We start from the raw sequence: 23,479 nt of genomic DNA, 5'->3' as shown, positions 1-23,479 counted from the left end.
AGCCACAGAGCATCCAACTTTAAGTGCAGAGACCTTCAGAGCATGGGACCCTCTACATGGATCCACTTGCACCCCATGAAAAGGGATTGGGTCTGGGTGTAGTAAACCCAGCTGCACACATCTGACGACGCAGTGAAGGTCTACTGTGAGGAGCCCCACTAGTGGGAGAAGTGCCTTGAGGGGCATCCCCAAGTGTGCTTGCAATAGCAGAGCCTGATGCAAAGGGAAGCACGAGCCCTTCGTCTTGTCCTCAGGGACAAAGCCAAGCAACACCAAGATGGCGGCATCTTCCTCTTTCTCCTGGGACCCCCTACACTCTGGGCTTCTTTTAGGATCTAACTGAAGGATGGTGGAAAGACCCAAATGATGACTGAGACTGAAGGTCCCATCTATCCTGAAAAACTGGAGCTTAAGACTTAGAAAATTGCGTCAGAGAAATTAAAAAAAAAAAAAAAAAGGACATTTCTTGAAGCTGAGTGCTGTCAAACAAATTCATGCTAGTTACCCTTGAGAGTCTGCCTGTGTCTAGAGTTCTCAAACTATCAGTTAGAATTTCAAGGGCACCAATTCCGGACTTTTGTCTGTTCTGAGACACTATTGGCAAAGTACACCAGAACATATATAATCTAGTTACAATAGAAAGAAAAATTTCCTCTGGCCCCAGACAGACTGGGGACACGCCCAAATCCATATATGAATTTTGGGGAGGGTGGATATTATTACAATTACAATGGAGACTGTAGAGATAAATGAGTATCTCTAGTATTAAGTAGTTTTGAATTTTTTTAATTTAATTTTTTAAACGAGGAAAGGACAAACAAAATCTTTGCACAATTAAATTACCCACTAAAAGTAAAGTTTAACACAGTTAAAACACTGGCTTATGAAATCAGCAACGATGCCATTTACATGTGGAACTCCAGTCTTCATAATAATTTATCTTTATGGCTCAGGTATTTCCGTATACTCTAGCATTTTTGATTATCTATGTTTTACAATATAATTCTAGCTAGAAAAAAAAAACAAATGCCAGGTTTTTGAAAGTTTTTAACAGGTATAATTTTTCTCTTTATAAAATTTAAAAGAAACTACCTTTTCAAAGATACCATATGCATGAGAATAAATAAGTAGACAAGGTACAAAGACTATTTTAGAGACAGGTGGAAAGATTTGTTTCTGAGATAAATTTACCGAGTCTTGTTCTTTAAAATGAGCTTCTGTTAGTTCCCCCAACATCCTGGTTATCTCTGGCTCCTTCCTGTCTTCCCCTCAAGCCCCAGCCCCCAGCCCGCCTTCTGCATTGTTCTTTGTAGAGGCTTTCCAACTAATCTCATAACATACCTGAATTTGTTCATTCCCCTGTTCTTTCCTCGTCCTCCCTTCTGTTGCAATGTAGTTTTCCGATTTTTTTTTTGAAGGGTGTGGGGGGAATAAAGATACTGACCTGTTCTGTCATTGATCTTCTATATCGAGTCATGGATCTGGTGTGAGCTCTAAAGAGGTGCAGGAATTACTTTCTGGAAAGTCAGGCAAGATCCAGTAAAGTTCCAGAGGAAGGCGAAACGTAGATAAGCAAAGTGGTGCAGGTGAATTAATAAAATAGTGGAATGTATATTGCATGTGTGTGTTCAGCTAAACCATTCTAACCCGTTTGCAGACTTAAGTTAATCTTTTCCTATCAGACTGAAAGATTACAGGCATCCAGTGGGTGAAATACATCAGTGATTAAAATTCATATGCCCTGCAACTCCTCTCTCTTTCTCCGTCTCATGTGCACACACGTACGCACACACACAAACACATGCACAGGGCCTGCATGTGCATTGCTACGGCGGTATTAGGTTTTGCTTTTTTCTTTTTGTTGCTCATTTTCTCTTACTCCATTTCCTAACCTTCGAAAGGTATGCATGAGATAGATTATTGTCTTATTTGATTAGCATTGTCAGGGAATGAGGTACAATCCATCTAAACTGAAAATGATCCTATCAGGACATCTATTTTGTATCCCCTGTTATGGATGGAGCCTGCTGTTGTCTGTCACGCACACCTTCCACTCTATAAGCACAAACACAGTGTCTCTTTTCCTGCATCTGTGACACCGAAGTCCGTTCTTATTGTACTGAGTCGCATGTGCAGATCTCTACAGGAGCTGGGAAAGTGTCTGGGATGATTTGCATCACCATTGTATGAGGCCAGAATAATGTGCTTTTAAGAACATCTTTGTTTGTGTTTTGCCCTATTTGGTCTCCTGTGCAGTCATACCTCATTCTTCCTGATCTCTGGTCTCTGCCACTTGCATCCCTCATGCTCCAGAAGTCTAACTTGCTACTTCCAGTCTTCTTTTTACAGATTTTATTTACTCATGAGAGACAGGGAGAAAGGCAGAAGCAGAGGGAGAAGCAGGCTCCCTGCAGAGCAGGGAACCCGATGTGGGACTTGATCCCAGGACCCTGGGACCATGACCTGAGCTGAAGCCAGATGCTTCATCGACTGAGCCACCCAGGTACCTGTTCTTCCCAACATTTTTAGGCTCAGAAGCAAAAGGAACTAAATGTTTGAAATTCTATTTGAAAGTGTGCAGACTTTGTATGAGGCTATTTTCATCCTTATTTTGGTGGCTGAGATGCTCTTTTCCTACTTCTGCCATCTTCTTGGTAAAGGGTCCAGCTCCCTTAGTCAGTAGTGCAGTTCGATCTTGAGCAAGTCAGTTTATTTCTAAGGGTGTAATTGCACAACACTAAGTGAGTAGACTGGCTGGAGTGATCCCCCAAATTCCTGACGTGTGAAAAGCCTGTAACTCTAAGTGAGCTGTGGCTCTGCGTAGGAATGAGAGTTGGAAGGTGATTTTAGAAAATACCACAATGGAAATTTAATATATATTTGGAAAATGAATATCATTAATGAAGACCTAAAAGTACAAAAATAAAGACAGTATAGAGTCATATATTGCATAAATATTTTCTCTTTATTATAAACATACTGAATCACATTATGCTTTTAGAACAAATATCATTTTACCAGAAGGATACTTAAAATTATATGATTGTGTTTTCAAGCAGATCTATATAACATATATAATAACATATATAATAATTATATATAATTATATAATATATATAATAATTTTATTTGCATATATAAGTAAGTTGTATATATAATTTTTTTGAAATGTTGTGCCAAATGTATTAGCTAAATTTTGGCTGGTATGTCTCAGAGACTTTTCTAGAGTATTCCAACAGGGGGCATTTTAGATATTTTAATCTATTTGGTATATGTTAGAGTCTGTGGGGTTTTTTTGTTGAGATGGCTTTTTTTAAATCAGTAACATTTTCATGTTTTTTTGGTTGATGTCATATTTCAAAAACAGTCCAGGTCATCCATTAATGACAGTAAAAATATGTACATTCCAAAATGTATTTGCATTTTCTGTGATTGTTGGATTCTGGCTATGCCTTTGCGATAGCAAATCTTTCTATAACCGTAAACGTAACACATCTGTACAGAAAGCATTCTACTCTTCATGAGTTCATTTGATGCAAAGAATGCTTCTAATGATTCTATTTTCAGAAGCATGAGGGGCTGTTGTTTCAGAAAATAATAACATTATGAATTATTAGTACATTTCAAAGCATCTGAAAACTGGCACTGATGTTGATCTTCCATTTGGACCCAATTTCAAAAGGGAATGTGACGCAATTGAGCACTGAGACAAAGCTAGAGGAATAACTAGCATGGGGTTTGTGAATCAATGTTTTTGCAGCTAAATGACTACCACCCCAGGGCTAGGAGAAACATACTGAAATATATAGATTTTCTGCTTGGTAGATTCCTGCAAGAACTGTCTCGTAGTTGGCGCCAATTGACAATGACCCAACAAGACATAGTAAACAGAAAAAGCTCCAAAGCCAAAATTATATTTTCCAAATGGTTTGTCTTGCTCACTCTTTGCTGTAATTTTTGCTTGAATTTGACAGCTAATCATTGGTAGGCATATGTTGCTTGTGAGTCTTGATCTTGCAGCAATGAGGCTTAGAGCCAAATTGACAGTAATTGCATTTTAACTATCTATCAGCTCAAGAATTCACAAATATCCAAATAGTATTTGCAGAGATATTGACCATATGAAATCAAAGTATTTTGAAGTATAACCGTCTTCATTAACTCATTCGTATTTACTGAATGCCTGTTATGAAGGAAGAGCCCAAAGTTTGCCAAGTGCTATGAAAGAAAATTGGGGGAAAAATGCAGAGATTCTGCCTTATTGTCTGTCATCTAATAGTTGAAATAAAAACACGCGTATGACTATAATGCAAGACGTAATGTGGTGGATACATTAAGAATTGTGAAAGCAGAGTGCTAAACTAATTTGGATGAGGGAATGATCTGTTGTCGCTGGAAATAACGAGAAATTATGTTCTATTTATTATCGAGGTGGCCTCTAAAGTGGGGTTGGCAATATCGCAACTGCAGATAAAATTAAGAGGATGATGCTAGTAAAAGCATATATGGGGATGGGAGAGTAGAAGGTAATCATTTTAAAACACTGACAGGAGTTAGCACAGGCAAATAAAGGACAGAAATGCTGGTATACTTAAAAATTATGTTGAGTTAGATTGAGACGGAAACAGCCTGAATAGAAGAAAGATACGTACATAGAGAGGGAGAGAGACAATTATCTGAGCATCATCTTGTTTAATATTTATTAAAACCATTCACATTGATACTGCTATTATGCACATTGAGTACGTTATTTATTACATCCAGTGAGCTGGATGAGGCAGCTGAGACCGAGGGAAGGTAAAGAAACTGACCAGAGCACCCAGCTTACACCTGACCTAGCAGGATCTAAGTATGTTCATTCTGACCCAGAGCCTGGGCTCTTACACGTAATGGAACTCTGCATCCCTGCAGGTAGGTAATGGTACAAGATTAATCATGTCGCACTGGTATACTTAGTTATACCTGCAAGTTCCATGGGAACTTAAAGTTCTCATTCAACCATAGATCCACACCAGACATTCTCTCTCCCTGAACTTTTCTAATCCTAGGGCTCTCCTTGGTCATTAGAGCTCATTATTTTTCTAATGACCTTGTAATTTTTGAACAGCTTTAGATTTATGTAAGAATCATGATGATAGTACAGAGAGGTGACACACTTCACTGGGCTGAAAGACCAAAATTAATGTTAGGTGAGGCTTTGACATTTGAAGCTAGGAGGGCTTTGAATGGCTGAACTCCCAAGCTCTCCTACCCCCAAATTCCTGCAAATAAAGTCCCTTAGCCAAACAACCTTGCTTACTAAATGAACCAAATGAAGTTCCTGCTTATCTCTGAGTAGTGGGTTTGAGCTCCTGCCAGCTGTGGAATTACTCAATAAGGCGATCCTGTCTTTCAGTGGGAACCAGGGTCTGCCTCGCTCTCCTGAAGCTGCCTCGCCTGTTTCCCACAGCTCCTGGTGGTTCACTCCATCCTCAGTGCAAACCCCAGCTGGTGTCCTGTTATTAACATCTGACGTGAGAATGGGATACTTGCTACAACTATTGAACCAACACTGATGCATTGGGCATAACCAGAGTCCACACTCACTCAGATTTCCTTAGGGTTTTGTGGTGCTCTTTTTCTGTTCCGGAATATTATGTGACTGTAGTCGCCATGTGTCCTTAGGCTCCTCTTGGCTACAACGCTGTGCCAGACTCTGCTTGTTTCTGGTGACCTTGGTGGTTTTGAGGACCACTGGTCATGTGTTTTGTGGAATGTCTCTCTATTGAGACTTGTCTGATGTTTTTCTTTTGATTTTACAGGGGTTATGGGTTTGGGGGAGGAACGCCACAGAAACAAAGTACCGTTTCATCATGTCATTTCAAGGATCTGTATTACCGACATGACATCACTGTTGATGCTAACTCCATCGCTGGCCAAGGTAGGGTTTGTCAGGATTTCCCACCAGGGAATTGCCGTCCCCCTGCCTTTTCACTCCGTACACTTTAGAAGGAAGTCGATACACACAGCCCACACTTAAGGAATGGAGGGATACATAACCTTTTCTTGAAATCTGCTATGAAGGAGATTTGTCTATTCTCCCCTATCTCTCTCTCTCTCCATTTCTTTTTTTTTTTTTTTTAAAGATTTTATTTATTTATTTGACAGAGATAGAGACAGCCAGCAAGAGAGGGAACACAAGCAGGGGGAGTGGGAGAGGAAGAAGCAGGCTCACAGCAGAGGCCTGATGTGGGGCTCGATCCCATAATGCCGGGGTCACGCCCTGAGCTGAAGGCAGACGCTTAACCGCTGTGCCACCCAGGCGCCCCATCTCTCTGTCTATTTCTGTGTGGAGTCATGGATATCTTATAGACAGTGTATAATCCAATACTACTTTATTTTATTGCTCACATTATTCCAGCTTTGGCCAGTAGATGCTCTTCATTGGAAGTTGGCTCCTCTGTCCCTGTATCATTGTGTTTATGTTTGTGTGGGGTTTTTTTTTTTGTTGTTGTTTGTTTTTGTTTTACTTTCTGGCACCACAGGGTGCTCAAAATAATCTTGTCTATTTTTTACCTCAGTCCTAGAATGAGTCATTTCTCTGGAGAGGCTTGGCTCCTTGTATCTGAGAACGACATCATATACCGAGATCTGGTTGGTAAGGGTGTTCATTGCTACTGGGCACTCTCATCACCAGACACGTTCAGCTGACAGAGCAAGCAAGTAGGTGTGTGTCTACTGATCTGTGTATAAACACATAATCTATAAATATACACATAAACATGAGAATTTAAGCTAAACATGAGTTTGTGTTTAATTATTCAGTTCCAGTATGCACGTACACGTAGCATCCGAATTGTTAGCCTGTACCCCACAGGGAACAACTTTATCAGCTGGAGCACAGGGCTTCTGTACAACTCCTTCAGCCTTTATTCTTATACACTCCACTCATTTCTGAGTCAACGTAGCTCGGCACCCTTTTCCCCACCTCTTTAAGTTAGATTATTTTATACATTTGTACTACAGTTCAGTATTTTGCCACAGTCTGCATCCCATCCTGGTATTCCTATTAATGATGTTTTGAAATGTGTAAATGTGTAAAAAGTCTCTGTTGGGGCACCCGGATGGCTCAGTTGGTTAACCATCTGCCTTCAGCTCAGGTCATGATCCCAGGGTCCTGGGTTGGAGCCCTGTGTCCATCAGGCTCCCTGCTTAGCAAGGAGTCTGCTTCTCCCTCTGCCCACCCACCGCCCGCTTGTGCTCTCTCTTCTCTCTCTCTCAAATAAATAAAATCTTTTTTTAAAAAAAAGAATCTGTCTCGTTTTTGCAACTCCAGTATTTAGAGAGATTTTTCTTGTTTTGTTAGAAAACAGCTCTCTGTTTTTTAAAACACTGGTGTTTTTTATGTTCTCTGGTGTCGCACAATGTCTATTCTTTTAGCGTACGGTGATTCATCAGACAATCTTTGAAAATAGCTCTTCTGTATTCCTGATTCTTCTCTAGAAAAGAGAAAGAGACCCCATGTTACTGCTGCATGTTAGGGTGATGTGATTCCCAGTGTTCTATTGAGATAGTTTCCTTTCTTATCCATAGTGTTCATAACACGCCCCAAATTGAGCGAAATGTTCTAGAAGTCATCTTTACAAGTGGCTTTGGTTTCCAGGGCCGCCTCCTGATATGAGACCAGATAAGTTTCCATTGCTTTTTGTTCTGTTTTGTTTTGTTACCGTTGTTGCCATTATTACTTCATGGTCTTTTTCTGGTTTGGGACCCAGGCTCCTGTACTAACTACATTTCTACGTTAGAGAATTCCTCTCAACTTGATCTACTTTGCGTGTACATTACTTTCTCGTATATGACCTAATATTGCATTTAGAAACACCGGTCATTCCCTTCCCCTCCCATTTCCCTACAGCATTTGACACATCAGGCAACAGTTCTTTAGACTTAATTCATCATGAATGGAGAGCTGATCACGTCCTGAAGCGTAGGAGGCTTGATGCAGAATAGATGCACTTGGGAGATTCCTCGGACATCTGCTGTGCAGGATGAATGGGTTTCTTCATTCAACAAGTATTTGTTGAGCATTCATAAAGCGCCAAACACTGTTACGGGCACCGAGACCACAGCAGTAAGCAACACAGACCAATTCCCCTCTCTCATTAAGCTTCGATTCTAACGCAGAGATACAGCCGGTATACAGACAACAGACACAGGCACACATGATATGTCTTTTAGGAGCAGATTTTATTAAGACCTTAAGCAGCACAAATAGAGATGGATGGAAACGGGGTACAACTTAATACAGGATGGCCACGGATAGGCTCTCTGACAAGCTAATTTTTAAGCAAGGACTGAAATGAAATGCGTGCATGCATACGTAAGGAGAAAGAACATTTCAGTTTAAGGAGCCACGAAGCACAAAGCTTCTCAGACAAATCAGATGCGGTGCAAATCAGATTGAGGAACAGCATAGAGGCTAATGTGGACTTGATGCCACATAGAACCCACCTAAGAACCTGTCTGAGGTTCTTACTCCACTCTGTCACCACACCTGCCCAATCAAACCCTTTTCTCTTTCTCCTTTTCAAAAGACCATTGTGGCAAAGATAAGCGAGTCATTCAAAGACTCAGCTAGGACATTTTTAGAAATGACTGAGACAGCTATTGATAATTACACTATATACAGAGCATAAATGGGTTTGTCCTGGCCAAACTAGACTATGTAGTCATCCTACTTTGTCTTAGTGAACAGAAAATTATAAGCTAGAACTGGTTCATATTTTTTGATACATATTTTCTTCAAAACAGGGAAAGAGTAATCTCTGTGTTTATTGGCAGTGAGGCAAAGTATTGGACGATCTTCTCTTAATACAACAATGAAAAGGAAGAGATACCAAGCAATTTTGTTCCTATTAAAACAAGCAACATATTTGTATCCTGCCACGTACATGTTAGAACCACGTTAGAACAAGACTTAACAGTGGGGGAATAAATCAAGGAGAACACAAAGGAAATTTCTTAATTCCTTAAATATTTAGATGAATGATAGTAGCATTTTAAGAAAAAATGAAGTTGGACATGTATTGGATAGGTAGCAATGAGTATGGCTTTAAACTTAGGTTGTCATCTAAGTTGGATTGGATAACTGAAGTCTTCTGGATTAATATGAGCATTGTTGGTTGATGCCAAGAGCAATGGATGACATAATGTAATGAGAAGCTATAGATGGGAGGAAAAAACAAAGGGATATTGGACAGTGTTCATATCCACAGCATGGGAGAAGGCAGAAGAGGGAACAGACGTGGAAAAGTGTAGTCAAAAAGGTAGGGTGGCAGGAGGGCGTTCTGTCAGAGAAGCCACAGCTTGGAAGTTTTTAAATTTCTCCCCTGTTCTGTCCTTGGTACCTCCATCTCCTCCAATGTGACACAAAAAGTACGAAGAATACAAAACAAAGACATATGGTTGACCCCTAAGAGGAGGTAATGTGGAAAAATCAAAGCAAGATGAAGACAACGAAGACGGAGATTTCCATATCAGAAGTGCATAGTAGAGGGGCGCCTGGGTTGCTCAGTCATTAAGCCTCTGCCTTCGGCTCAGGGCGTGATCCTGGGGTCCTGGGATCGAGCCCCACATCAGGCTTCTCCGCTGGGAGCCTGCTTCTTCTTCTCCCACTCCCCCTGCCTGTGTTCCCTCTCTCGCTGGCTGTCTCTCTCTCTGTCAAATGAATAAACAAAATCTTAAAAAAAAATAAAAGATTCCTCCTTAAATAAAATTAAAAAAAAAAAAGAAGTGCATAGTAGAGCCGGCTCCTTTCCTTGCTAAAAATGTGAATTGGTAAAAAAAAAAAAAAATCATTTGCTTTTTCATCTCTAAACATGGAAATAATAATCCTTGCACAAATTGCAGCATCCATTTCTCTACTACTTGAAATATTCCAGAGAACATGTTTTGTGATGAAAGCTTTATAATATGACATAGAAATATGACACTTGTGAGGTTTAAAAGAGAGGCAAGCGTTGCCCTCAGATCCCTTAGTTTCAGAAGTCGGAGATTTGTGTGATTACACCTTTATAGGTAAAACTGGAAAAAAGAGGGAGAGAGAGTAGCATAGTAGTCTTATGAGGCTCTGTCACTGCTTCGTTGGGTATGGCAGACAAGTCACTGAACCTCTCTGTGACTCAGTTACCTCATCTGTGAAATGGTGATAATATTCCCGAGTTCTCGTGGAATGGGGCTAAGGTACAGGAACATGGGCTGACACTCAGAGAAGACTCAGGTACAGAGACCATTAGGCTGGTTATTTGTATATGGCCGGTGGTGAGAAGGCAAGGGTGTGGACAGTTCGGTGCCACTGAGAAGGAAGAAGCCAACTGGCACTCTCCTGTTTCCCTGGACACTCCAATCCAGCTCACCAGCGTCAGAGCAGAAGAGACCCTTCTACAGTAAAGTTTTGAGGCAGTTTCTCTACTGCTAAAGTGTGTTCGACAGAGTTGAAGAGAAGGTAGAGCTGCAGACATTATGTGAACTGGTGAGGTCAGACCACTGTTTCTGAGCCCTGCCCTCGGGTCTGTCTGAATTGTAAGATCCAGGAGGCAAATTGGCATTGAATCTCTTTGGGAGTTACAGAGAGCACGATGGGAAGGGGAAATGCTGCTCCATGGCCCTTTGTTAGGCTTCCTTCGAAGACTGAGCAAGGACCTGAGAAAAAATAATTTGTGATTTGAAAGAGAATAGGAAATCTTGAGATTTTCACACCTAAATATTAAACTTAGACTCCTAATTAATTAGCTTTCAGGGCTATATTGCTTTCCAGGGAGACCGCAGGCAAATCACTCCACCTTCCCTGGACTCTGTATCCTTCATTTACATTTTAGAAAATGAAAAGAACACCCACCTTCCCAAGCGAGGTAGTTCTGGAAGAAATTAATGGTTGTCACGCCTAGTGGAATCCGTGAGGAAAAAGTACGTCGTTTAGAGAACTTATATGGTGCTTCGTGTGTTATCCTGTGTGTTGACGGTTACGGTCTCCTGTACAAAATGCACTTCTGAGGTAAAGTCCAGCAACCGAACCACAGACAGGATGTTCTGAGCCTGTATCATCACACTGCCCGTTCATGCAGGGGATGAGGTTTGCAGACCGTCACTGGACTGAGCTGTAGGCCATCCATCCTCAGTGTTCCGCTAACGGTGCTCTCAGCCTGCCCTTTCTTAAAACCGGACAAACTCCGTGCTCCTCCTGCTGGGAGGCATCTGAGAAGTCTTCCCAGACCCTGTTTTTTAGACTCAGCCCGAGGATGGACCTCCCTTAGCTGCAGCTCCGTCTCCCCCGTCATCTGTTCCCACCTTCCTCTCCTGAGCTTGTGAGGAGGAATGCCGGAGCATCACAGGCTCACAGGGCCCCCCCTCCCTCTGGCAAAGGGATGTAACAGGCAGAATCCAAGGGAGCCACATGGGTAGAGGGACCTTTTCTAGGCTGGTGAGGATTTTGACACTATAAGAAGCAAAGGCCGAGCTGGAGATTGGACCTCGACTGCAAAATTGAGGCGAGGATTCAGAAATCACCCATTTACCACCCCTTAATGCATGCATAACCTCTTTCTTCATCAACATCCCCTACAGAGCTGGACATTTGTCGCGATTGATAAACCTGTCATGAACATCATTGTCACCCAGAGTCCACAGCTTACGTCAGAGTCACTCTTGGTGTTGCACACTCAATGGGTTTGGACAAACGTGCAACAACATGGATCCATCATTATAGCATCCCACAGAGTGTTTTCACTGCCCTGAAAATCCTCTGGGCTCCACCTCTTCATTCTTCCCCAACCTCGAGCGCTCACCACCACCGATCTCTCTACTGTCTCCATAGTTTTGCCTTTTCCAGGTTGACGTAGAGTGGGGATCCTACAGGATGCAGCCTTTGCAGACTGGCTGGCTTCTTTCACTTAGCACTATGCATCCAAAGCCCCTTCCTGACTTTCCATGGCTTGAGGGCTCATCGCTCTTACTGCCACCTGACATTCTTACCATTCATTTCTTTGTTTTCTGCTGGGCTGTGGATTGTTATTTACCATCATATGCATCTCTGTCAGCTTTTTCAGGTTCTCCACCTTCAGCCCACCCATCTGCATTATCTTCATTCCTACTGTGAGCCCCAGGAAGGGCAGGGATCTTGTTGACTTGGTTATTGGGTAAGAGCTTTTTCCCCAGTGTTTGTCCTGTAGCAGGAGCTGTACTTTAGGAGAAAGGAGGAGGGAGGGAGGAGGGACATAAATAAGGGAGGAGAAAGGAAAGAACTAATCTTTATTCAGTTAATACTTCAACCACCATTCATAAGATGGTTCCTAATATTTCCGTGTTCTTACCAATAGCTACACATACGAAGTGTGAAATTCAGATTGAAATGTGTATTGAATTCTCTTTAGGTGCAGGAAGAAACACTAACTGCTCAAAATTTCTAATACATAAGTAGAAAAATATCTCTTAATATGTATGGCAGGGGTATTTGATGTCCGGATTCTGGGATCAGTTGGATGTGAATATTTGCATGGTTAGAGTTGACAATTTATGGTATTGGGCTAACAGGAAAGGCTTGACAATCTCTTTGAGGCTGGAGTGGTGTATCTGCACTAGAGAAACTTAGCCCTTTGCCTCTGGCTGTATGGAGCCCGCCATAGCTGGTTCTGATGGCTTCTGCTGGTCACGTGGTGGGGGGGCAGATAGGACAATGGGGTTGAGGCAGTGAATATCCATGTCAATTCGGGGAGTACAATGGGCAGTAGGCTTGAAGTTTTTTAGGACAGGGGATGCATGTATATATAAATGTTAACGATGTAGTGTTACTTAACATGAAAACCTTTGCCAAGTTTTCCCATATAAACAACAGCCACAGAGCAAGACTAAGTGCTAGTGAGTTATTAGATGTTTAGGGGAAATTCCCCTGTCATAAGAAAACAAGCTATTTTCATAACGCTAATGAAAAACAGAGGGAGTGGGTTTATTGGAATAGCACCTTAACACCACAGGGCCCTAGATGAATGGGTAATTGTCTCATGAATTAGATAAAGACATTCGGTTTCTAATGTATGTGTCTGCAAGTCCAGGAGAGATCTTAAAACAACCTCACGATTTCTGCTGAAAGCTGTGGAATCAATCAGCTGACTTCAGTAACTAATTAACTCTGTATTAGCAGCTTGAGAAATGGGCCACTAACTCATTCCAGCGGAGTGGAACAGGCTGTTTGTTAAATGTGGTGAATTTTAATTTACTTAAAATATCTCACTTATGAGGATTCTTGAAAAAGAAGAGAATTTGACCAGAAAATACCATGAGGGGGTTACGTTATGTAGGAACTTTTTTTGACTATCATCAGTTTCTGTGAAAAGTGAGAATGAAAAACTCTTAGAGGAAAGAATGGATCTTCTTGTTTATTCCATCTCAAAAACCTTAAGGACACTGTTTAAAGCACCATTGTGTATTTGTGTGTGTGCATGTCTGTGTGAGTGTGTTCAAAGAAGGGCACAAGCTTTGCTAGAAGCCAAGCGCAGGGGAATGGGTAGTTTACTGTAGGGGAGGAAAAAGAGCCTTCCCTCTTCCCTTGCCTCCCTTTTCTTGGCTGAAACCCCCTATAACAGGAGACAGTTTAACAAGAGGAAAAGAGTTCATTCACATGTAACATCTCTCATTAACCCATGGGAGATACCCAGAAGAACTTTGTAACCCCCACAGATGGCCCAGGCCACTACCTTAAATATCACTTCCAGGGAAAGACTACGGAAGAGAAGCTGGGAGGGAGAGGCCAGATGTGGGGGTGACCAGGTAAACACCGCAAAAGAGGGTACAGTTGTTTTTCAGATTCTGTTACTGTGCTTTCAGATCTGCTTGTCTGTGATGAGAAATAGGACACAAATTGGGTGTGGCAAAGGGGGTGAGGGAGCGGCCCTGACAGGATTTTTGTTGGCGGTTTAATTTGACATTCACAGAGCAGACATCAGGTAAGCTCTGGGAAAAATGAATTAAAGCTCCCCGGAGACCTATGCTTTTATTCACACACACACACACACACACATACACACACACACATACACACACACCAACATATGCATGTGTGCGTGAGTGTGTGTGTGTGAATTGCTCATTCACAGACACACCTGATACAAGGAGAACAAATGCACATGAATAAGTCCCGTTCTCTCTCAAACTGGTGATGCTATTTTCTTTCTCTTTTTGTGTCCATCGGGACGGATATACTCGATCTCAAATACCCTGTCTCATTTGCAAGCTAAGCAGCACACGTTATGTTCTGATTTTCACTACAGGACATCCGGTCTCTGACCTCGTGTACACCTAGTGTAGGCGGTAGGTGGGTGTGGTGGCTGAGCCCTGGGCAGCACTGAGATTCCGGGATCTCCTCTGTTGGAAAGCTGCTGTGTGACTCGGGGCCAGTGGCTTTCCTACCTGCCTGCCAGAAGGTCCCAGTACTCACCCAGTACCCAGCCTGGCCTCCTCACAGGGGCCTTGGGGCTCGGATAAGTAACAGCATCATTAGAGCTCTGAAAGCCATGGAGCACTCTACAGATTTCAGTGTTTACTAGTTACTCTTATGACCCACATTTAAGTTTCGGAGGGCTACACACGGTCACTCCTGGTTGCTTCTGTCTACTGCACAGGTAAAATAAAGTAAGCACCAACTAGACCTTGAATTCCTCTCCTCTGATGGCTACTATGAAGAAATTCCTACTATTTTTACTTGTATTAGATGAATTTATTCTACTCCCTGTAACAATTTGTTTTTAACTTTTAAAAAGGCAAAATCTCACTTCCCCCTTGAGGCACTCACCAGGAGGTCTTGAATAGATTCAAAGGGTGAGACTCACCCCTGGAATGAATAAATTAACTGTGTGATCTTAGGGCATCACATTTTCTGGCTCTCAGTTTCTTTAGCATTAAAATTAAGATGTAGGAATTAATGATTTTGAATGTCATTCCAGCTTTGAAGTTATATGATGCTGGTAGTTAAAAAAAAAATCCATTAGTTTGCCAGAATAGATGACTGACTGCTGCTTCAAAGAAAATCTTGAAGCATTTTAAAGTTGAGTTTTTAGAAATGCTTACAGTTCTTCCTAATTGGTTTATGAGCGACTTAATACTAAAATAAGACTAAGAAGAAAACCACAAATTTTGCCATCAACTGTCCTAAAGAATGTTCTTGTCTTTCAGTGCTTTTTAGACTTCTAGGTATAGAATTAGTATAAATTACAAGTAGGACAATTAGCATCAAAGTCGAAGTAACCCATGTGTTAATATTGCTAGAATTTGTATGTAAAATTAGCTGGCACTCAACGTTTGTTACTTTAAGAAAGAGTTCAAGAGTCCTACTGACTTGCTAATTGTGAGTGAAGAGGAACTTTGATTGGTGTCATGAGACTTTCTTTTATGTGTTCTCCATGAGCCGATTACCTTGGCAAGGCACAGAAAACACTTTGCGCTTGGCTTACACCTCAACTGTCTTTGCAAAGATTCAGCCTTAAAATGTCCCAGTGAAATTGGTCAGGCTTGGTTGTTCCATTCCACGGAAAAATTAAATGCCCATATGACACATTTCTCCCATGGTTCAGACTTGAAGTGGAAATCAGAACCAAAAATAGAACAGAAAAGGAACAATGTGAGCCCAATCAGGAATTCATGAACACCTGAGATGAAAAATGGTCTCCTTCAAGTCCCAGACTTGCTACAATGCTAATTTAACTTCCACACAACCACAAAGTACTATGGGGGAGAAACACAGTATTATAAAAACATCCTTGCAACAGGTTTTAAAGAATGTTTTCTTTGTCTTAAATCTATGTTGTCTTCCACAGATAACTTCCATTTTGATGAAGAAAAGCGGATTCAACACATAACATGGTAAGCAAGGCATGAAAAATAATAGTAATAAATAATAATTAAAATAATAATTATTTGTTATTACTTTGCTAAATCTAAATTTATTACTTTGCTAAACCCACATAGTCTTTTGCCATTGTAGTAGGAAAACAGTTTATGCTGCAAGTTTTCAGATGTCTGTTCTTTCTTAAAAGCAAGAACAAAATGGATTCACCTGTCTTACTGAGCTTTAGAGTAACCTGGCAGACAAGATGATTTAGATGTCAGCTGATACTTTATTATCTAAATTTCTTTCATTTAACCTATTTGGAAGAGAATCATCCTGGTAAACTTGCCATAAACAAGACTGTGAAGGGATAAGAACGTTTCATTTGCCAATAATTCAGATTTCAACAGATTTTCAAAATTCCAGATGTGAAAGAGTTTCTGTGTCGAATTGGGTTTAAAATATATCTGCTGCTTTAGAAGAGGAAGAGAAAAAGGAAAAGGAAAGATAAATGTAGAAGATATTAACAATTATATTTTCATGCATATGTGTTGATTTCCAGTATCAGTGCATATGTGATAACTATCTAGCTAGATTTTCATAAAATGAGTTTAATTTAATGGAGAGAAGTTAATTTCATCTGTAAGAACTTACCCAGTGCAGAGAGAGACAGCTCAGAGTAATAGTTTAGAAAGGTAAATATGAATTACAGCTGATGAAGGAAACGCAGCATCTCTGAGAGTTATTACTCTGCCTAACAGAATATTCCAGTAGCGTGCCCCTCGCAGAAGACAACCAACCAACGGATGGATTCAGCACCTTCTTAGTGACCAGATTGTCTCCAGTGTGATGGCCCATGGGCTGTTTAATGCAGTGCCTTGGGATAGGCAGGGTCTTGGGAAACAAAAGTATTTAGTGAATGGTTGATTCCATATAAACTATTACAGGTGCTTAGACATCTAGCTTTGTTTGTGTGATTTAACTCTGAGAGTGAGGCCATCCAAGTATTCGGAAGCATCCTGATACTTCGTGACACCATGAAAAAATATTTTGGGAAGTTTTAAATGACTGAAAAGTACTGATAAATAATGGATGTGTAAGCATATCATGACCGTAGTCCATCCAAACAATGCAATAGTATTCAGGGTTAAATAGAAGTGAGCTCTCAAACCCTGAGAAGAGTTGGGAGAGTTTTGAATGGACACTGCTAAGTGAAAGAAGCCAATCTGAAAAAGCTTCACCTGTTGTAGGGTTCTAGCCGTATGACCTCCTGGAAAAGGCACAACTATGGAGACAGTAAGAAGATCACTGTTTGCCAGGGCTTGAGGGTACAGGGGAGGAGTGAACAGGTGGAACACAGGATTTTTAGGGCAGGGAGACCACTCTATGTGATACTATAATGATGGATACATGTCATTACACATTTGTGCAAACCCACAGAATGTACAAAGCCAACGGTGACCTCTAATGTAAACTATGGACTTGGGGCGATAATGACGTGTCAATGTAAGATCATCAGTTGTAACAAATAGAGCATCTGGTGGGGGATTTTGGTAGTGGGGGAGGTGGTAAACGTGTAGGCAAGAGGTATATGGGAATGCTTTGTGCTTTCCACTCATTGTTGCTGTGAACCTAAAACTACTAATGTGTGTGTGTGTATGTGTGTATGTGTGTATATGTGTATAATTTATATGTTTTATATATTACTACATTTATATATAATATGTTAATATTAATATATAAATTATTAGTATATATTACATATATATATGATAAAAGGAAAATTTAAATGCAGCCACTGAGGTTTTCTTGCTATTCACATTATTTTATTTAAAGTGTAAGTCATGCTACAGGTTAATTCATCTTCAAAGCTGAATTTGGTAGGCCCTCAATTAGTATGTTTAGTAGACTCAGTAAGAACATAACTAGGAAGATTCTGCTAAAATACAACATATCATGTGTGTTTAATGTTTGAAAAAAGCATCTACTAGTTTAAAAAGCTGTCTCATGAATGGTTCAGAATCCATTCATTCATTATATTGATTGAAAATTTACAATGTACCCAGCACTGTTTTAGCGCGATGATCTTGAAATGGCCTGGAGAAAAACCCTTGCCTTCCTGGACATTTCGTTCAAGTTGGAGGATAAGGTACAGAATGGTGAGATATCCGCAAAGCTACATAAGAACTGCTTCGGTGAAAATATCGAAGAGTAAGGAACATAGGACAATGGCCTGCAGATACAATAGGAAATAAGGTGGTCACAGAAGGCTTCCCTGAGGAAATTGTATTTAAGTGAACACATGAAGGAGGACAGGGAGCAAGCAATGTGGACACGGCTGTGGGTGAAGAACATTTCGGGGAGGGTATACCGCCAACGCAAAACACATAAGGCAAGAGTTTGCCGTGTGGCAAGGAAGCCACAGCGGGTGCTTGGAAAGAGCTGGCATTGGAAAGGTAACATGAGAGCTTTGTAGAACTCTCCGTTGTATGCAGATCAGACTGCTGTCAGTTATTGTCTTATACACAGTGTGAGCCGTGGACACGTTTTGAGCACAACTGAGTGATACGATTTGATTAGTATTTTTAGATACACGTTTCTGAAGAACATCTGCTTTTGGAATGACAGAGTAACTTGCAGAAGGGCAGCACCGTACAGAAAATCGCTTGAGAAGCTACATAAATTCAAATAAAATAAAAATGGACAAGCAAAGACGTAACTCCCATGTTTACTGCTCACAAAGCATTTATCTTCCTTTCCTTCACTTTCAACCTGCGTCTTTGGATACAAATGTTGTCTCTTGTAAGCAGTGTGTCGTAGGTCTTGATTTTTAGTCCAGTCACACAGCCTCTGCATTTGGATTGAAATGTTTAGCTTATTCATACTTCATGTAACTATCCATCTGGCTGGAATCATGCCTCAATTTTGCAGTTATCCCGTACATATTATGTCTTATGCTTTTAGTTCTTCTGTTCTTCCTTACTTGTTTGGCAGATACTTTACGGTATGCTACTTTTATTTCCTCTCTTCTTTTAGCTATATTGTTTTATTATTAGTTTTAGTGGTTGCACTAGGGATTACAATGATTTTTAAACAAATTTATTGGTATATCATCACCATATAAATGTTATATATATTTAATGTGTCTAAGTTGGTGTTTTAATACACATGTACAATGTGAGATCACCACTATCAAACTAATTACTGTGTCCATCACCTATATGTAGTTATCGGTGTGTGTGTGTGTGTTTATATGTGTGGTGAGAAGATTTAGTTTATCCTCTTAGCAAATTTCAAGCATACGATACAATATTTCAATTATCTTCAAAATTTATTCATCCTGCATAACGGAAAATTTGTACCCTATGACCAACATTCCCCTCCCCCTAGCTTCTGGCAACCACCATCCTCCTCTGCCTTTGTGAATTTCACTATTTCATATTCTACATATAAGTGAGATCATTCAGTATTTCTCTCTGTGTGTCTGGCTTATTTCACCTAGCATAATGTCCTCCAGCTCTATCCATGTGGTCACGTATGGCAGAATTTCCTTCTTTCTGTAAGGCAGAATAGCACTCCATTGTGTATGTATGTGGAATATATATGCATTTCTCATATTTTCTGTATCCATTCATTCATCGAAGGACATTTCGGTTGTTTCCATATCTTGGCTATTATGAATAATGCTGCAATGAACATGGGAATGCAGCTGTCTCTTTGAGATCCTGATTTCAATTCCTTTGGATATATACCCAGGAGTGGGATGGCTGGATAGTATGGTGGTTGCTCTATTTTCAAATTTTTGAGAAACATTCATATTGTTTTCCATAATAGCTGTAATAAGTGACGTTCCCAACAACAATGTACAAGGCTTTGTTCTCTCTACATCCTTGCCAATACTTGTTACCTTTTGTCTTGTTGTTTACAGCCACTGTAGCAGGTGTGAGGTAAGATCCCTGTGGTTTTGACGTTTCCCTGATGATTAGTGATGCTGAATACCTGTTCTTATCCTTTGTTATCGTTTACATTTCTTCTTTTGAAAAGTGTCTAGGTCCTTTGCCCATTTTTAAATCAAATTATTTATGTTTTTTAGCGTTGAGTTGTATGAGTTCATTATATATTTTGGATATTAACCCCTTATCAAATATGTGGTTTGCGAATATTTTCTCCCATTCCATGGGCTACTTTTCTTTTTGTTGATTATTTCCGTGGCTATGCAGAAGGTATTTACACTTCTGTTCTTATATTTATTTTTAAACACACACAAGGGTTAGCCAAGTGTCTGCAGCGTTCAGCCAGGTGTTTTAGTCAAGGTTGGATTTAAATACCTCAAGTTTGTACTTCTTCCAACTAGTCTGTGTTTGGTTGGGAATACATTCAAGGTCTCATCCCCCTTGGCTTTCCCCATTCCAGGCTGTACCAGGTCTCCAGTGGACGTGCACACATTTTCCAGTCAGTCAGCCAGAGGTGTTTACAGAGCGTATCTCTGCTCTGCTCTCCTCTCATAGCCAAGATCTCCTCACAATGTTTCTGGCTGGTCCCTCACTGACGCCAACGCAGAGACCATAACCTCCTGGAAGTTTTCATGTTTATTCCAGCCTGGGTTCATGACTTTTCACTTGGCAAGCATGGGTCTGCCTTCCCAACCCAAATATCATTTATAACATTATGTAACAAATCTTATGGTTGGCAGATTTACACCTGTCATTGATGGAACTGGGCATTGAAAATAATCGGGTCCAGACAAGATGTCTTTGCCTTCCCCATTATTTTCCTAAACTCTCATTAGCTTTCTAAAAATAAATGCTTCTCAATTTGTGTCTTCCTTTGATTGATTTGCAGAGCCATGGAATTGTAGCTTTTGACCTACACCCACCCTTCTCTGCTTTAGTGTTTTATTATAACTAAACCATAGAAGGTGCCAAACACAAAAATTAGATTATAGTGTTCATGTTGGGAGGATGAAGTAAAAGCACTGATTTATGTTAGATTTTATTTAGTAAATCATGGGATGCCTGGGTGGCTCATTTGGTTGAATGTCTGACTCTTGATTTTGGCCCATGTCATGATGTCAGAGTCATGAGATCAAGCCCCACATTGAGTTCTGTGCTGGGCGTGGAGCCTGCTTAAGATTCTCTCTCTCCCTTTGCCCCTCCCCTGCTCATGCTCTCTCTCTATATATAGATATACATAATAAATAAAAATTAAAAAACAATACATCAAAGCTGCATATGTTAATCCTAGTGATACCACTTAAAATCACAAAATCACTTACAGCTACAAGTTAATTGTAACATAATAAAGATGCTTGATTAGTAAGAAATAGAGATGAAGAACAAAAATTAGCTGAGACAGAAAAAGAATTAAAATAGTATATAAACCCTACTGTACCCAGTGGTGGAAATAGAATATGGAATACAATGATATAAAGTACAAATATTGCCTAATGCTGTTTATAAGAGACACACTTTAAATATATTGAGAATAAAAATTGGAAAATGAAAGGGTGTAAAAGGAAATCAAATGCAAACTCTACAGGAAATATTCCTACCATCCTATTATCGGACAGACCACACTATGGAAAGGAGAATTACTTGAAAAAATGGGGTGACATTTCAAAGTGATTAAGTTGCTAAATCACCTGGAAGATATAAGAACTAAGTCTTTATGTACATCATAATATAACTCCAAAATATTTCAAACATAATTTTACAAAGAAGAACCACAATGAGTATTAAAAATATGTGGAAAGAATAATAATGAAGTTCTATGAAAACTTGGTGGAGACACCAAGAACTATACTCAGAAGAAAATGTACACCTCTAGAGCAAAGATTAAACAAAAGAAAAGCTGAAAGTTACTATATACCCATTTTAAGAATTTTCAAAAAGTATAACAAATTGAACTCAGAGAAAGTAAAAAGAAAGAATAAAGCAAAGAATAGAATAAAATCAGAAAATGTCATATAGCAAAGAAACAGTGAGGTAAAAAGTGGATTCTTTGAAAACCTTAGTACAAATTGATAGACCCTAGGAAGGCTAATAAAAAGATAAAGCACAAATGAATACATACAATTAAAAGTGTATTACAAAATGGAAACTGTAGTTTTTGCAGACATTAAAAAGGAGTAAGGCATACCATACCAAATCATTTAAAACTTTAAGATATAGTGGACAAGTTTATGGAAAAAGTACAATTACTGACACAAGGATAGACAGAAAAATCTGGACAACTCTATATTCAGGACACTGAAACTATAATCAAAGCCATCCCTAAGAAGAAGCCTCCAGAATCACATGAGCTCCCCAGTGAGTTTCTCCAAATGTTTACAAAAGGGAGGACAGTAGTCTTTCTCATTGTCTCTTACAGAAATTAAAGAGAAAGAAGGGGGTCGTTTCCAACACCTTCTATGGAACAACAACATAACTCTGAAAACCACTATGACAAGGATATGGCAAGAAAGAAAAACTGGAAAGTTATAAGCTCATTGCTCTTCTGAAAACAGAGCAAAAGGAAAAAAAAAAAAACCCTAGCAAATTTAACTTAGTGATCTATAAAGACAATATCAAACCAAAGCCAGGTGAGTTTATTCCTGGAAGGATTTCCTTTTAGTTATGCTGGTTTTTTTTAATACTTGTTAATTGATTGATGTAATTTTCCTCATTAAGTACATAAAGGGGCACAAATCATTAAGCTCACTTCAGTGGGTGCAGAAAAAGCATACAATAAAAGTCGAAGCTATCAGTTATAAAACATTAACAAAGTATAAGGAAAAAAAGAGAACCAGGTCATCTTACAAGGATATCCAACACACTAAGAAAAACACCGTACTACACATCATACTTCATGGTAAATTATGAAAATGTTTCTTCTGTGATCCAGAATGAAGTGGGATGCCTGCTCTCACCACTTTGACTCAGAATCGCACAGAAGGTCACAGAGAAATAAAGCAAGGGATAGAAGTGGAAGGCATACAGATTTGAATATAAGGAATAGAATATGATTTTTAAAAAGTCCAAAAGAATATGCAATCCATATGAATGGAAAGCACAACTTTAACATAAAAGCCAGTATAAGGCCACATAAAAATTAATTTTATTTCTATACACTAATAGAAAATAATTTAAAAATGAAATGTTAAAATGATACTATTTACAAGGTATCATAAAGCATCAAATAAATATGAATACATCTGATAAAGGTGTGCAAACTCTATACACAGAAAACTATACGACACAAGTGAATTAAAGAAAACCTAAATAAATGGAGGAATGCACAGTGCTTTTTGGACTGGAGGACTGAGTGTGTACAGACTCTGTGCTCCACACACTCATCCGAACATTCAAAGCAATTCCAGTGAACATCCCAGGAGCTTGTTTGCTTGTGTGTATGTTTGTATGTGTGTATTTATGTATTTGTTGACATGGACCTACTGATTCCAAAATTCAAATTAGAATTCAAAGGGCCAAGAATAACCAAGATAATCTTGAACAAGAAGAACCAAGCCGAAGGTTTTTTGGTATCAAATATCAAGACTTATTATACGGGTAGAATCTCGAAGCCTGCAGAATTGGCTGGGATGTAGATGGATGGAGGAGACAGAATGAAAGCTCAGATACAGACTCG

This window comes from Ailuropoda melanoleuca, chromosome 18 (assembly GCF_002007445.2).
Source record: "Ailuropoda melanoleuca isolate Jingjing chromosome 18, ASM200744v2, whole genome shotgun sequence".
NCBI classification, from domain to species: domain Eukaryota; kingdom Metazoa; phylum Chordata; class Mammalia; order Carnivora; family Ursidae; genus Ailuropoda; species Ailuropoda melanoleuca.
The sequence above is the reverse complement of the archived record's forward strand: the minus strand, read 5'-3'. Positions refer to the sequence as shown.